At 44.8% G+C, this 16,523-nt stretch overlaps 1 long non-coding RNA gene across 2 annotated transcripts in view; it reads left to right on the forward strand.

Moving 5' to 3' along the window:
* LOC107401215 (uncharacterized) overlaps window positions 1-15,502 on the forward strand; it is a 54,087-nt gene extending 38,585 nt beyond the window's left edge. The window contains exon 8 of one of the 2 annotated variants that reach the window (XR_013048150.1): window positions 9,331-15,502. This is a non-coding gene — a long non-coding RNA (uncharacterized LOC107401215). Of the gene's footprint in view, window positions 1-217; window positions 385-9,330 lie in introns of those variants that run through there. The other variant, XR_013048148.1, reaches the window with a different exon arrangement.
* Window positions 15,503-16,523: the final 1,021 nt, after the last annotated feature.

Below are 16,523 nucleotides of genomic sequence, written 5' to 3' on the forward strand. Positions count from 1 at the left end.
TTGAAAAACCAAAAAAAGTTAATTAAAACATTAAAAACTCATGTCAGAATACTGGATTTGTTGCTCACTGGTAGAGCATTTATTTACCATGGGCAAGACCCTTGAACAGATCCCTAGAGCCACAACATTTGCCACACACATATGGCTTCAGCCTTTCTCTCTGTCCTTCTGGCCCTATGCATTCAACCCATCTCGAACTCTGTTTTACCTGAAATAGGATTCCAGTCCCTAGAAACTGGACATCTACCTCTTGAAGAGACCAACTCGGATGCCATGAGGAAAGATGTGGCTCAGCGGTTAAGAGCATTGACTCATGTTCCAGAGGAACCGGGTTCAATTCCCAGGCCATCTGGAGTCCAGTCAACCAGGATAAAAAAATAAAATAAATAAATAAAAGGGAGAAGGTAGCATGTGACCTTTATTAATAATGAATATGCAGCTGGCTTTCTCCTTTTTCATTCAGTCCAGGCCATCCCTGGAATGGTGACCACAGTGGGCATATTTTGCACATCCATGAACCTAATCTAGATGATTCCTCACAGCTGTACTTAGAGGCTAATAGAATGGAGAGAACCACTCGTAGGCATGGACAGGGGCTTGTCTCCTAAACAGTTCTAGAGTTTCTCATTTGGGCAATATAGATTAAGTCTCATGCAAGCCACATACCTGGAGAAGCTGGGGCATTCTGTCATTGCTGCAAGGCATTTTTATGTGTTGAGACATCAACAGAATGTCAGAATGTGCTTCTGGTCCCAGGTGCTTTGAAGGTCGATGCACAGGTACCAGGAAGGCTAGGGAGATGGTTCGGTTAGGAAAATGACTTCTGTTCAAGCATGAGGACCTCCGTTTCCAAGAAACACATGAAAAAAAACTGCCATGATTGCACAAGTCTTTAATCCCAGCATGTGGCAGGGGCAGGGGCTGTGGGAGACAGGCTGGTCCCCAGAACTCTCTGGCCAGCCAGGCCAGCCAGTATGTGAGTGCAAGATTCATTGAGAGACGTGAGAGACTCTGCCTCTAAGCATAATGAGGAGAGCAATCGAGGAAAACACCCAAAGCCAGTCTCTGGTCTGGTCTCTGCATTCATAGACACACACACACACACACACACACACACAGACACACACACACACACAGACACACACACACAGGGGACGGGGGGAGCATGAGTTCAAGATTGGTCTGGGTAGAAGTGCAGTGACCTGTCTCAAAAAAATGAAACAAGCCAAGTTTGGTGATCCCCACCTCTGATCCCTGTATTAGGAAGACAGGAGTAGGTAGAGCTCTGTGAGTCAGCCTGGTCTACATGGTGAGTTGCAGACCTGCCAGAGCTTCATAGAGGGACCTTGTTTCAAAAGCATTTTTTAATTAAAAAGAAAATAAATAGAAAATGTGAAACAGTCTGGTATGGTGGTGCACACCTAGAGCCCTAGCAATCATCAGACCACACAGGAGGAACCGCCACCAGGTAAGGCCAGACTGCTCTGCACAGGGAGTCCTAAAACAGTCTAGGCTATATAGAAAGGCCCTATCTCAAACCACAAAGAGAGAAAGAAGGAAAGAATAAATAAGGAAAGTGGACAAGCACTTTGTAAAATAGTTCCTATCTAGAGTAGATGCATCTACTCCATTTTTACATCATTATCCAAAGTGAAGGAAATAAATGTATTTACCAGCACTTGTACAAATAAATTGCAGTGCAACTTGTTCATAAAAGCCTAAAGCTAGAAGCGTTCCAAATGTCCCTCAACTGCAAAATAAATAAAATATGTAACACATCCTTTCCTCTAAATCACACATTTCGCCGGGCGGTAGTGGCGTACGCCTTTAATCCCAGCACTCAGGGGGCAGAGCCAGGCGGATCTCTGTGAGTTCGAGGCCAGCCTGGTCTACCAAGTGAGTTCCAGGAATGGCGCAAAGCTACACAGAGAAACCCTGTCTCTAAAAACAAAACAAAAAAAAATCACACATTTCTTGGAGGTTAATGTTAAGATTTTCTATAAAGAACTAGTGGCACTCCTCAATGATACAGAAGAGCTACACACCAGCATATCTGGAATTTACTGCCAGCGTCTCAATGAAAAGATGAAAACTCTTTGAAAGCATAAAACCAGTAGGTACAGAATAAATGCACAGTAGCTGTTTGTACCGGGTTTGTGGTTAAAGTGAGCAACAGCCAACGTTGGCTCATTGCTGATCATGTGTCTACTCCTGTGCTCAGTGTCAGAGTCAGCAAGAGAAATGCTGAATGTTTCCTTTCATCTGTCAAACCTAAATTCATCATATATATATATATATATATATATATATATATATATATATATATATATATATATATATATATATCAGTTAGAAGTGTGTACATCCGCATGCATGTACATATCTATTATCTATCTATCTATATCTGCCTGTCCATCATCCACCCATCTATCTATGTAGGTCACCAAACTTGCAAGTGGATCATGAAAAGACAGGAAGAGATCTTAAGACAGGTATAGACTAGAGAGAGTAATTGAATACTTGTAATAGCTATTGGAGAGGGAAACTAGGGAAATGGACAGAAGTTGGAGGCTGCAAGGCTACAAAAGAGAGTGCAATGGGGAATGAGAGCAAATGAAATAATGTGGAAGAAGACGCAGTGCAGAAACAATTTGGATTCTAACCTAGAAGTTAATTTTTTAGAAAGAAAGAAATGTATTTCTGAAAACAATAAAGAAGGGTTAGAGATAGCTCGATGATTAAGTACCCATACTACTTTTGCAGAGGTCTTAAGTTGTTTCCCAATACCCATTTGGGACAGCTCACAACCACATGTAACTTCAGTTCCAGGGAATGAGACACTCTTCTGGATTCCTCCTTAAGGAAAAATCACATAGAGAAGAAATTGTTTTTGGTTTTTTGGTTTTTATTGTGGTTGTTGTTATTTTTTTGGTTTTTTGAGACAAGGTTTCTCTGTGTAGCTTTGCACCTTTCCTGGAACTCACTCTGTAGCCCAGGCTGGCCTTGAACTCACAGAGATCTGCTGGGGTTAAAGGTGTGTGCCACCACCACCCAGTGATAGGTGATTTTTAATTTTAGTAATTATTTTATAAAGTACTTCAATGTTGTAAAGTTATTGCAGAGAGATCCCAGGATAGATTTCTTAAGGAAGAAACAGACTGAGGAGGACGTGAGATTGCGCACTAAAGCACATAGATCGTCTCTTTTTTTTTATTTTTCTTTATTAAGAAGTTTTCTACTCACTCTACATACCACCCACAGACCCCCCCCCTCCTCCCTCCTCACCCCCAGCCCTCTTTCCCAAGCCACCCCGCATCCCCACATCCCCCAAATCGTGGTCTCCCAAAGGGAGTCAGCAGAGCCCTGCACACTGAGCCTAGGCAGGTCCAAGCCCCTCCCCAATAAACCAAGGCTGTGCAAGGTGTCACACCACAGGCACTGGCTCCCAGAAGCCTGCCCATAGACCAGGGATAGATCCCGATCCCCTTGCCCGGACAATTTGAGCCCAAACAATTTGAGCTAAACAACCGTCTTCCACATCCAGATGGCCTAGTCCAGTCCCGTGGGGCTCCACAGCCACTAGCCTACAGTTCATGGGCTTCCACTAGTGTGGCTGGTCACAGAGATCATATTTTTACTATGCAGCAGAGTGGAATGATGGATCTGGACATGAGGGGAAAGCCGAGCAGGCATAGAAACTTGCACTTCAACAGGTCAGCAGATCCTGGAGTAGTCAGTGCCAGGAAGAGCAAATATGCTACTTTAGGTGGGACATTCAAGGAACACACCTTTGTTAAGTCCTTCTCACCACGGAACCCTGGGCCAGAACTTGTCTCATTCGTCCAACCCACTTTCCTGAATCATCCATGGCCACTGATGGCCCTGCTTGATTATAATTCTCAAGGGGCAGCTGAACTAAGGCATTTGGTCTCTTTCTGGAAAATACTGCCTGATCCCTTCACACCAGAGGGAGGTTCTCTATGAGAGACACCCTGAACAAATTAAACCTGGGCAGGTGGAAAATCCAGGAGCCTCTGTAGAAGGCCCAAGTACTCATGCCTTTTCTGTGGCTTCAGTGATCCTCAGACCTATTCTTTGAGCTAACTACTCACTAGGTGATTCCCTATTGAGTCCAGAAACTACAAGTGTACATCTAACAGACTCCTGTGCCACTATTTCTGAGGAAAACAGTGCTCCTATTTACCCTACAAACTTCAAAATCTGTTAGATGCCTTGAGGGTTTTTTTTTTTTTTTCAGTCAGAGATAAGGTCAAGTACTCTCTATCTTAGTGATGAATTTCCTATCTCCTCTGGTATAAAGGCACAATCACCATGGTCCCAGAGACTTCTCAGTGTCCACTAACTGAAATTTTCCCAACAACTTCATTTTGGGGAGTCCCAGATTGGTACATACTGAAACACCCCACCTTCCTTCAATTGAGTGAGAGCTGGTCTTGTAGACTTGGAGATTCCAGCTCTCTTCTCCTCTCCAATACTTTCTAAATTAGCCCAGTGACAGCCCTACAATTCACTCAGCTTAGCAAATCCACTTCTCTTCAGCACACCAGAGCCACATATCCCCTTTGTTAACCACTAAAAGCACCAATAAGAGAGATTCTACCTGTGACAATCATCTCACCCACTTTATGTCAGATCAAACCACACACAAAAAAGAAACCTACTCAAGGGCTGCAGAGATGGCTCAGAGGTTAAGAGCACTGGCTGCTCTTCCAGAGGTCCTGAGTTCAATTCCCAGCACCAACATGGTGGCTCACAGTCATCTGTAATGAGATCTGGCGCCCTCTTCTGTGTACATAATAAATAAATTTAAAAAAAAGAAAGAAAGAAAGAAACCTACTCATGGAGCAGAAGTCTGTATCCTAGGGTTTTCTATCAGTTTGGCATCTTAGCCACACAGTATCTCAAAGGAAAAAATTAAAAGGACACGCCTAATGATGTATATCCATGGATTGTTGTCTAAGATTTTCCCAGAAACATGTAATTTCTTGTTTTAATAAAAGGTTAAGAGAATGAAGAGATCCCAGATGACCCATGTTTAGTTTCCAGCATTGACATGGGGTAGCTCACAACTACAAAATCCCAGCACTAAGGAGGTAGAAGCTGGCAGACCTTTATGAGTTCAAGAACAGTCTGATCTACACTGAGAGCTCCAAACCAGACCCAACTATATAGTGAAACCCTGTTTAGTGGTTTGAATGAGAATGGTCCCCATACGTTTATGTATTTGAATACTTGGTTCCCAGTTGTTGGAATTGTTTAGGAAGGATTTGGAGGTGTGGCCTTGTTAGAGGAGGTGTGTCATTGGAGACAGGCTTTCAAAGCCCACACCTCTCCCAGTTGGCTTTCTCCCTCCCCACACACTGACTTGTGTTTGTGCCTCAAGATGTAAGCTCTCAGCCAATGCTCCAGCACCATGTCTACCTGCCTGCTGCCATGCTCCCCATCATGATTATCATGGACTCACCTTCTGAAACTGTGAGCCCCCAATAAACTCTTCCTTCTATAAGTTGCCTCGGTCATGGTCTTATCACAGCTATAGAAAAGTAAGACAGAAGTTGGACCAAAGAGTAGGATGTCGCTGTGATGGGCCTCACCATGCTCTAAGCGGGGATTAAGAGACTAATAGTAGGCGTTTGGAAGACAAAAGTGCTGAGAGCAATGTGAGCTATTAACACCCTGCTCAGGGGGTTTCAAAGGTAAACAATACTAGCAATTAGGTTAGAGACCATTCCTGTGATATTCTGGCAAAGAAGATGGCTGGGTTTTTGTCCTTGTCCTAAGAATATGCTCGAGGCTAAATTAAAGTGTCTTGGTCCAATTTCATTGGCAGAGGAGATTTCAGGACAGCCTGTTATTGATTCTGTTGTGTGGCAATTAGCAATCGCTCTTATGCAGACCTACAGTGAGGAAGAGCAAGTGGAGCAAAAAAAAATACAGTTTTAGGGAAAAAAGAGCACCAGGAAATGTAATGTTAGAGCCAAGGCTTGTGCTAAAAGAGATAAGGGCAGGCCTGATACAGGACGTAATAAAGGGGGTGACTTTATTACTTTATTACTTTATTATTATTGCCTCAGGGCAAGCCCTCCACCAGCTAAGCTTTCAACCTGTAAAAAGGAAAGGCCTAAAAAATTATCTGTCCCTAAAAGGTTATCAATAATTCAAAGCTTATTCAATTGTGTTTCAAGGTGGGCACCAGGTTCCATCCAGAGCAGGCAGCCAAACTTGGCAGCATCGGCCAGGTGGTACTGCCAATAGAGTCATGAAGGGGTTGTAGAATCTTCCTCCACCGTTAAGGAATGTTATGAAGTCAGGTGTGTGGCAGGGGAACCCCTGCACAGAGGTACTGAGAGGTCATTGCATGAAGCTTTGAAAGTGAAGTCCAGATTGTGTTCAGGACCCCAAGATGTTGGAGATTCTAGAGCAGTGAGATATCTCCCAAAGAGCACTGCAGACAAGGAGTAGAACCAGCCCAAGAGAAAGAAGTATGTTACAGTCCGCAAAGCTGAAGGGGCAGGCATCTAAGCCCTTTGACATCAGAGCTACAGGAGTTGGAGTTTGTCCTGCTGTGTTTCCATCTTGTATTGGTTCAATATTTATTCACTATGCCCACATTCCTCTCTTTTGGAATCATAGTGCATATTCTCTTCAATTGTATATTGAACATGTAATTTGCTTTTTGATTTTCCAGGGGTTTGCAATTAAGAGATTACTTTGAGTCTCAGAAGAGACTTTGGACTTTTACACTGTTGAGACTGTGAAAGTCTATGGAAATTTTTGAAATTGGATTAAAGAAATTTTGCATTATGATATAAGCACAAGCCTGTGAAGGTCAGGGAATAGAATGTGGTGTGTTAAATGGGAATGGCCTCCATAGGCTCATGTATTTGAATACTTGGTCCTTGGTGGAACTGTTTAGGAAGGATTTGGAGATATGACCTTGTTGGAGGAGGTGTGACTTAGTTGGAGGAGGTGTGTCACTTGGGGCAGGCTCTAGGGTTTCAAAAGTCCAAGCCAGCAGGTGGCTCTCTCTTCCTGCTGCCTTCACATCTGGATGCAGAACTCTTCCAGCACTTCTCCAGGACCATGTCTGTGTGTCATTCTCACCTCTTTTCAGTCTTTATTCAGGATATCATCACAACGCCTACAATGGCTTTGATCATGAAGCCAAGGCAGTCCTTTAACAAGTGATTCTTCTTTCTCAGCCTTCAGATTATCTGTTTGCAGGTCTCTGAAGTCAGACCTGCCTTCTCTCCTACTTTCCTACATAACCCATCATAACATGTTATAAACTGCAGGCACTCAAAATCTACTGCAAAATATTGTCGTTTGGGATAGAGAGAGATGGCTCAACCACAAAGGTTCTTGCATAGCTAGCCTGACATCTGAGTTGGGTCCTTTGAACCCATATAAAGATGGAAGGAGAACCGACTATACAGATTTACTGTCTGCCATTCACAGTGGCACATGTACACACATAAGCACATCAGGAATGCATGTAGTAGTAGTAGTAGTAGTAGTAGTAGTAGTAGTAAATGTTTTTAAGACTCACTAGAGCTTAGACGACCTCCTCTCCAACTGTATTTGGTACTGATCATCCTACCTACTTTTGATGAACTCCTCATTGCCAAGCCTCTAGGGACCAGTGTTTGATTCTTACCTTCTTTTTTTTTTTTTTTTTTTTACAAATTTATTTATTTATTTTTCATCCTGGACACAGTTTCCCCTCCCTCCTGTCCTCCCACCTCCTCCCTGCCAACCCCATCCCCTCTGTCCCTACCCCCCAATCCCGTCCTCTTCCATCTCCATCCAGGAAAGGTCAGGTCTCCCATGAGTATGAACAAAACATGGCATATCAAGTTGCAGTAAGACTAAGCACCCCCCGCCATGTATTAAGGCTGGACAAGGTGACCCAGTATGAGGAGCAGGGTCCCAAAAGCCAGCAGATGATTCAGAGACAGCCCCTGCTGCCACTGTTAGGAGTCCCACAAGAGGACCAAGCTACCTAACTGTAACATGCATGTAGAGTACCTAGGTCAGTCCCATGCAAGCTCTCTGGTTATCGGTTCAGTCTGTGAGCCCATGAGCCCAGGTTAGTTGATTCTGTGAGGTTTTTTGTGGTGTCCTTGACCCCTCTGGCTCCTACTTTCTATAAGGAAACTTTTCTCCTTCCACATATGGATGAGAACGTTGGGGTTTCTGCCCTCTTGTGCCTGCTGTATCTGACAAGCACCTGACCTTTCATAGAGACTCAAGATCTCTTCACATACTCATTATGAAGGATAGTATTTTCAGTCAAGATGGCTTAGAAGGTTATAGGCAGCTCCTTTATGGATGATGAGTAAATAGCAAATATGTACCACCTTCAGTTAGAGTGTGCACTGTGTGGTATCCCGTCCTAAACACAGAGTCACATTCCACCACATATACACACATGAAGACACTGATATTTTCTATGTGTTACAGGGAAGAGGGGGGGAAGAAAGAGAGAGAGAGAGAGAGAGAGAGAGAGAGAGAGAGAGAGAGAGAGAGCGAGAGAGCGAGCTTATCTTGTCAGGCAATATAAATATCATAGGGTAAAACTGGACAGTTGTCCAGAACCTTGTGCTTTTAAGGAATTAATTCAGAGTAGAGGAGACCAGATGTGTTCTCTTGGTTTTCTAACACAAAACCTCCAAAGAGAGCCAGAGTGTCCTAAGTGCTGGTATGCAGGCTTCTGGAGGTAGGGTAAAGAGTTCATGACTGAGTATCAGTGGGAATTCATTGGCATTTCTTTTTTTTTTCTGAAACAGGGTATCTCTGTGTAGCTCTGGCTGTCCTGGGAATTACTCTGTAGACAAGGCTGGCCTCAAATCCGAAGCTCTGCCTGCCTCTGCCTCCCAAGTGCTGGGATTAAAGGCATGTGCCAACACCACCTGGCTCACTGGCATTTCCTTTCCTTCTTTCTCCTTGTCTCAACCCCAGGCAGGTGGAAAAAAATGCCTGTGAAGAAAAGAATATGGTGGACACTCAGGATCATGGGCACAACCCTAAAATCCTAAAAACCAGCTTTAAAACAAACAAAAGGAAATTGTCCTATAGTGAACCATTATTACTCTGTGCCAAGCACACTCTCAATCCTGATTCTCTGTTTTCTTGTGGTTTATTTTCATTTTCACTTATGTGTATGTGTGTTGGTCTCTGCATGTGCATGCTGTTTCTGTGCATGGAGAGGGGGGAGGGAGAGAGAAAGAGATAAAAACCTACCTGTGAGGCCTGGAGAGTTTGACAGATCCCATAAAGATGGAATTATGTATGGTTGTGTGCTTCCAGATGTGTGCTCTGGGAACCCCACTCAAGTCATCTAGAAAAGCAGCAAGTATTTTTCACTGCTGAGACATCTGCAGCAAGCAAGGCCTGCTTCTTACCATGTGCGAGATTGGTCAGTGCATCTCTTACCCCTTCTATCACCATTGCTCTCGTTTGGTGCTGTTCAGTATGTGTTGCTTTCGCCATTTCTGGAGCACTCTATCAGCACTGCTCTGACTGACAAGCACGCTGTTGCGTTTTTCATGCTCTGTGTCAAACACTGGGTTCCGCTGGTCCGACTCGGTGTCAAGCATTCCATAAGCCTTGTCTTTAGATGGTGCCAGAACAGGTAACATTGCAAATATGCCCAACTGAAGAAGGAATGAAATATGCCAAAAACAGACACAGTTGAATCCTCAAATTATGAAGTTGAGTGAAAAAATCCCAATAATATGGACACTCATGTGTTGGAGCCTTGGGCCTCAACCACTGGTGTTTTGGACATGGGACCCAGCTATTAGACACTGTCTCATAGGGGTTAGGCTTGAGACTATAAGACTAGATCCTTTTCCTGACAAAGCATTCAGTTTTCAGATCCGCTGATGTGAGATGAATAAGATATGCCACAAATTCCTATAACCACAGACAGAGCCCTAGCTTCCAGCCTGCCACCCCACCCCACCCCCACCCCCACCCCCACCCGGTAGATGGTGTTCTCTTCAATGGTGAGCCAAAATGAATCCTTTCTCACTTCAGTTGCTTCTTTTGATATTTAATCAAAAAGATGTGGTACATTAGTAGAGAAAGTTCTCATCCAGAAGTGGGGGTATAGCTATGATAAACAGACCATCAGATATTTCACAACCGAGGACTTGAGGACTGGCTTTGGGATAAACACTTGGGATGGAACAGTCTTCTCCCAGTATATTTTGCAAGGTACAGAGATGAAGCAGTCAGCTCTGGGAAAGGGAAGGGAGTGGGAAAGAGGACTGTATTTCAGAGCATACCATTTGGTGCTGGAGGAAATGAAAGACTCCCATGTTAAAAGAGGTGTACATCTGTGTTAAAAATGCCTCCTTCCAGGTTTGAAGCTCTGGGAGAGTCCTTCAGCACTAAGCAAAGAAATTACCAGTGGTCTTGAACCAATATTCCCAAATGGAGTCATTAGGGAATAATTATAACTTTGTACTGTTGGACCAAACACAGCCATAGAGGGTGGAATCTCAACTTTCTTACCCTCGTGTTCATGTAAGCTGGAGACCCTGGTACATGTGAGGCCTCCTGCCAGAGCTCCAGTATTTGTCTCCCATGGGAAAAGAAGAGTTAGAAATTCATTACAATGTCAGGAACATTGAGGATGCCTAGGGTGCAAGTTGGGGAGGGAGAAATGGATCTGCCCAGAATCTAGCCCCAGACTCTGGGTACACGTTGTGGAAACATTTTTCCACGTGTAGAGCCTTCAGACTGTGGAGAGCTAGGTGAAGAAATGGGAGGAGGAATGTTGCCACCCAGACAAAAGAGAGTTGGCTCAGTAGCAGGGCTGAGACAGGGTTGAGTATAGACTATTACTTTAGATCTCTATGCAAATAGGAAATGACAGAAAATTTTTGTCATCTTTCTCCCTGGAGCATCAAACTCATAGTTGAATTACCCAACCCAGGAGGCAGGTCCAAGGAATTGCTGCAGAGACTCTGAGCAATCACAGAAAATATTTTTGAGGAGAAAACAGGCTTCTGTGGTTAAGCCTCATCGCTATTCTCTTTAATGGCGTCCTCAGCAATCTACAAGGGTAGACTAGGTGAAGGACAGCACCAGAAGTTATAGGAAATCCCCCCTGTGTCTGGAGACAAGGAACAAGTCTCCTTCTGGTATCAGCTTCATTGAACATGATCTGGTGACTTGTACTAGTCACTGGGGAACACAAAGCCATGTTTAACTTCTGGTCTCTAAATGTTAAGTGCAGACTCCAACGAGGGGGAGAATCTGGAAAAGCTCATGTAGGTGTAAAGATACAGAGCCAGCTATTCCGACAGCGGGGCAAGTGAGGTTTGGGGAGGTTAAGTAACTTGTGCAAAGTTGAGTGTGTAATCAAACAGGAATGGCAGAAAAGGAGAGCCCGTGAGTGTCCAGATTGCCTGCAGAACTGATTGAGTGTGTCAAGTCTTCCTGGTTCTCTAGTCAGCTGCTAACTGCCATTTCATCTGCCTAGACATCTAGCTTGGAGGCCATCCTGTGGATTTTAGTCTTGCCAAGCCCTGTAATCATCAAACCCAAGGGGTGCCACACAAGCTGCAAAAATACCACAGACTTCAAGAGTTCCTTACAAATCCTACTAAAAGCTCAAGAAGCCCGAAGTAATACTCTACCCCATTGCCATTTAACGTGGACATTCCACCTTGCAGCACCCCCCACCCACCCACCACCCCACGTTCAGGTATATGCATAATCCCCTTCAAGGGCTTGTGAAAAGATGGCTAAAGCCTGGGTCTTCACCATGAAAAGGCAACACACTGGAACTGACTGGAACAGCCTGCAGTCTATGGAAAGGAAGGGGCATCCCTCAGAAGGACATTCAGCTCTGAAACTTTGGACGAAGGGAGAAGAGAGTAAATTCCTAGGAGTCAGGACCGATTGGCTACTGGCTAAAACTTTATACAACATATAGGTGTTCCTCAAAGAATCAAAAATGGGCTTTTTAAGATGAATTTTGTTTTGTTTACAAACATAAGGACTCTGTAGCTATCTTCAGTCTCTGACTGCCCACCTCAGAGACCCAACTCCCAAAATTAACAAAAAAAAAAAAAACACTTTAGGAAGAGGAGACTAGAGAACAGATGAGAAGGACAGAGAGGAGAGGAAGAGAGGGGAGGAGAGCCTCAGACCAAAAAGGGAAGAGAGGGGAGTTAATGAGTGCTCAAAGGGCATGGAGGGGACGAAATGTGGAGCAGAAAGGTGAAGAAAGAATGGTAAAGAGAAGAATGGAAAGGAAGACTAGAAGAGCTCAGAGAACAGGGCGGAGAGGAAGAGTTAGGGAGAAAAGAGATTTTCATGTTCTTCTCTCTGCAGTCCTAGTGGCTTCTGCCACATCTCCATAGGCGGTTTCCAGGAAACTATTTCACTCGAGATTGGAAGTGGAGTATATACAGGTGACCAGAACAGCGTTTTAGGTCCCCGCTAGAACAACTCAATATGTGTTGGGCACAGTGCATAAATGAAGCTGCCATTGCCTCCTTGGTTTGTGAATTAGTGTTTGGCTAAAGATTAGACAAGTCCTGTCTTTGGGTAAGAGAAGAAATTGATTGTGATGTAGTGGTGCACATCTGTAATCTCATCATTCAAGGCACTAGATCAGAAGCATTGTGACATGGAAAACAACCTAGGCTGCTGTCTTAGTGGGCTTTCTATTGCTGTGATAAACACTAAAACCAAAAGCAACTTTGGGAGCAAAGGTTTTACCTGGCTTACACGTCTGCATCACAGTCCACTGTTGAGGGAAGCCAAGACGGGAACTGAAGGCAGGAACTAGTGGCTGGAACTGGAGACCATGGAGGAACACTGCTAACTGGCTACTCTCCATGGTTTTCTGTCTTCTTTATTATACAACCCAGGACCACCTTCCCAGGGCTGTCACCACCCACAGTGGACTGGGCATCCCACATCAATAACTAATCAAGAAAATGCCCTACATAGTTATCTACAGGAGATCTGATGAAGGCATTTTCTCAAGTGAGGTTCCTCTTCCCAGATAACTCTACTTGTGTCAAGTGCACAAAAGCCTGACCCTGACAACTATGTAGAAAGACACTGTGTCAAATAGGAAATAAAGGTAGCCGGGCAGTGATGGCGCACTCCTTCAATCCTAGCACTCCGAAGGCAGAGGCAGGTGGATCTCTGTGATTTTGAGACCAGCCTGGTCTACAGAGCAAGTTCCAGGACAGTCAAGGCTACGCAGAGAATCCCTGTCTCAAAAAGAAAAAGAAAGAAAATAGGGAAGGTGACAAACATGTAGGAAGAGAATGGGAAATAAAGATCTAAGTCTATTAACTGAAGCCATAAGAGAGATAAGAAGGACATGAGATGAGAGGAAATCATCACTGCTGGTGAAAATATTAAATATATTTTGATATATGTGCATATATATTATATGATATATTTGATCATAGTTTCCCCTCCCCCAAGTCCTTCAAAATCTACTCCCCCTTTCTACCCACCCAAATTTACATTCTTCCTCAAAAAACAAAAAACCAATACAATAAAAACCCCAAAACCAAGAAAACAAAATAAAATAACACCCCAAAAGGAAAAAACAAACTGTAACCAAATGAAACTAAACACACACATTAAAAAAACTGTGGAGTCCATTATATGTTTGTCAACTACCCCTGAGCATGAGGCCTGCCCTGGAGTGGCTGGTATACCTAGTGCCACTCCATGGGAGAAAACAGATTTTCCCTCTCCCAGCAGGTAAAAGTGACAGTTCAGTTGTTAACCTTTACCCTAGTGGCTAGATTTTCATTAATTTGTTCAATCATTCATTCACTTTTAAATATAACAAAGTAAGATCTGGGTGTTGTGGTGCATGCCTTTAATATCAGCACTCAGGAGGCAGAAGCAGGCGGATCTCTGTGAGTTCAAGACCAGCCTGCTCTACAGAGAGAGTTCCAGGATGGCCAGAGCTATGTAATGAGACCCTGCTTCTTAAAATAATATAATAATAATAATAACAATAAATAGTAATCATATAAAATAAGATAAAACAAAAACTATCACATCAAAGTTGGACAGGACAAACCAACAGAAGTAAAAAGCCCAAAAGAATACACGAGAATCAGAAACCCACTCATTTGCACACTCTGGAATCCCATAAAAACATTAAAATGGAAGCCATAATATATACACAGAGGGCCTGGTACAGACCCATGTAGGCCCTGTGCATGCTGCTTCAGTCTCTGTGAGTGCATATGGGCTTTGCTCAGTTGATTTAGAGGGCCTTGTTCCCCTGGTGTCCTCCATCCCCTCTGGCCCTTGTATTCTTTTCTGCCTCCTCTTCCTCATGGTTTCCATAGCTCGGGGAGGGGGCGTTTTGATGTAGATATCTCATTTCAGGCTAAATGTGCCAAGGTCTCTCAATCTCTACTGCCATCTGGCTGTGGATCTTTGTATTTGTTCCCATCTGCTGCAGGAGGAAGCTTCTCTGATGATGGCTGAACAAGGCACTGATACATGAATATAGTAAAATATCATTAGGAGTCATTTTATCACATTGGGGTTTTTTTCCCTTTCCTTAGACCAGTATTATTTGGTTTTACCCTAGGTCCCTGAGCTATCTAGTTTCTAGTTCTTGGTCACCCAAGCAGTGTCAAGTATGGGTTCCATCTCATGGAGTGGACCTCAAGTCAAATCAGAAGTTGGTTGGTGACTCCCACAAACTTTGTGCCACCATTGCCCTAGCGTATCTTGTAGATAGTACAGCACTGTAGATAAAGGGTTTGTGGATGGGAAGAAACCGAGTACCTTCCTGCACTAAAGACCCGGAAATGTAGGGGTGAAGGCTCTATGTAGGCACCAGCTCAACATCTCCATGTTCAATGAGTTGTGTGGGTGATGTCTTCAGCAGTGGGGCCTTGCTGGCAGTTTGTGGAGAACAATCTGGAGTCTTGGCAACAGCCTGGGTTGTTTGGGGATTCCCTTGGGATGCCTTTAGCCAACAACTCGAGATGAAACCCAATCCCAGTACCAGAAACTTCACTTGGTGACAAAAGATGGCCAGCTAGGGCTCTGTCTCCCCCATTATGTGGCAATTTCATTTAGATCGAACATACATATGAGGGAGTTTCTTCCATAATAGGTTTACATACTACCACTTAAATGTTCTTTAATTTTAGATGTCTCTCCCCATATTCCCATGCACAATCCCCTATCCCTTCTCCCTCCCCACTTGATCCTTCCCTTCTAGCCTCACACATCTATCAATAATTATCAGGGTCCACAAGGCTCCGGCTGGCAGGAAGCAGCTATCCACGACAGATGCTTAACTGCTCATACCGGGATAGCAGGAGGAACCCCAAAGACCTGGCTGGAAGGAAGAGAGCCACCCCCCACCCCTTGCTTAATTACTCAGTTGGGAACAAGCCACCTAGTACCACCAAGGCCCCGGCTGGTGGGAAGAGAGCTGCCAGGAGTCCACAAGACTCTAGCTGGAAGGAATGAAACTATCCCCGACTGATGCTTAACTGCTCATACCGGGGATAGCAGGCAGGACCCCCAAAGAGAGCCACCCCCCAGCCGGGGATATTCAACAGGAAACCTGAAGACACCAGCTGGCAGTAAGAGAGCCACCCCTGCCATGATTAACTACTGAGAAAGGGAGAAGCCAACTGGGACATCCAAGACCCCAGCTAGTGGGAACAGAGCAACCCGGGATTCTAAAGGCTCCTGCTAGGGGGTAGAGAGCAACCATGCCTGAAGCTTAACTGTTCAGACAGGGTCCAAGACCCGCATATTTCCAGTTGGTGGGAAGACAGTGAAGCAGTGTCCCCAAGGCCCTGTCTGGCAGCATGTCAGCCACCCGGGGTCCTCAAGGCCCTGGTTGGAGATTGACAACATCAAGGAGATCCTCAAGGCTTCACCTGACACGAAAACAGCTACCCTGCCTGATGCTTAACTGCTCAGACAGGTGCCGGAACACCTATGTCTCTGGGTGGCAGGAAGACACCCACCCTGGTTCCTCAAGGCCCTGTCTGGGGGGATGTCAGCCACCGGGGTCTTCAAGGCCCTGGATGGAGGATGAAAGTACCCGAGAACCTCAAGGCTCTGGCTGATGGGAAAACAGATACCCTGCCTGATGCTTAACAGTTCAGAGAGGTGCGGGGATCCCCATAACTCCGGGTGGTAGGAAGACAGCGACCTGGGATCCTTGAGGCCCTGGCTAGCCTGAAAGCAGCCAACTGGGGGCCTCAAGACCCTGACTGGTGAGATGCCACCTCCCAGGGTCCTCAAATCTCCTCGAGATGTTAAGACTTCTAGCACTGACTGATGATTAACTGCTCAGACCAGTCCTAGCCAGCAGAACTTCCTAGGCCCAGGCTGGATGGAAGACTGCCACCCCAACCTGAGACTTAGTATCTCAGACTCAGCCAGGCAATGGGACACCCAAACCCCTTCAGAGAGGAAGGCACCCACCGTGGTCCACAAGGCTCCAGCTACTGAGAAGACAG

Source organism: Peromyscus maniculatus, chromosome X (assembly GCF_049852395.1).
Source record: "Peromyscus maniculatus bairdii isolate BWxNUB_F1_BW_parent chromosome X, HU_Pman_BW_mat_3.1, whole genome shotgun sequence".
NCBI lineage: Eukaryota > Metazoa > Chordata > Mammalia > Rodentia > Cricetidae > Peromyscus > Peromyscus maniculatus.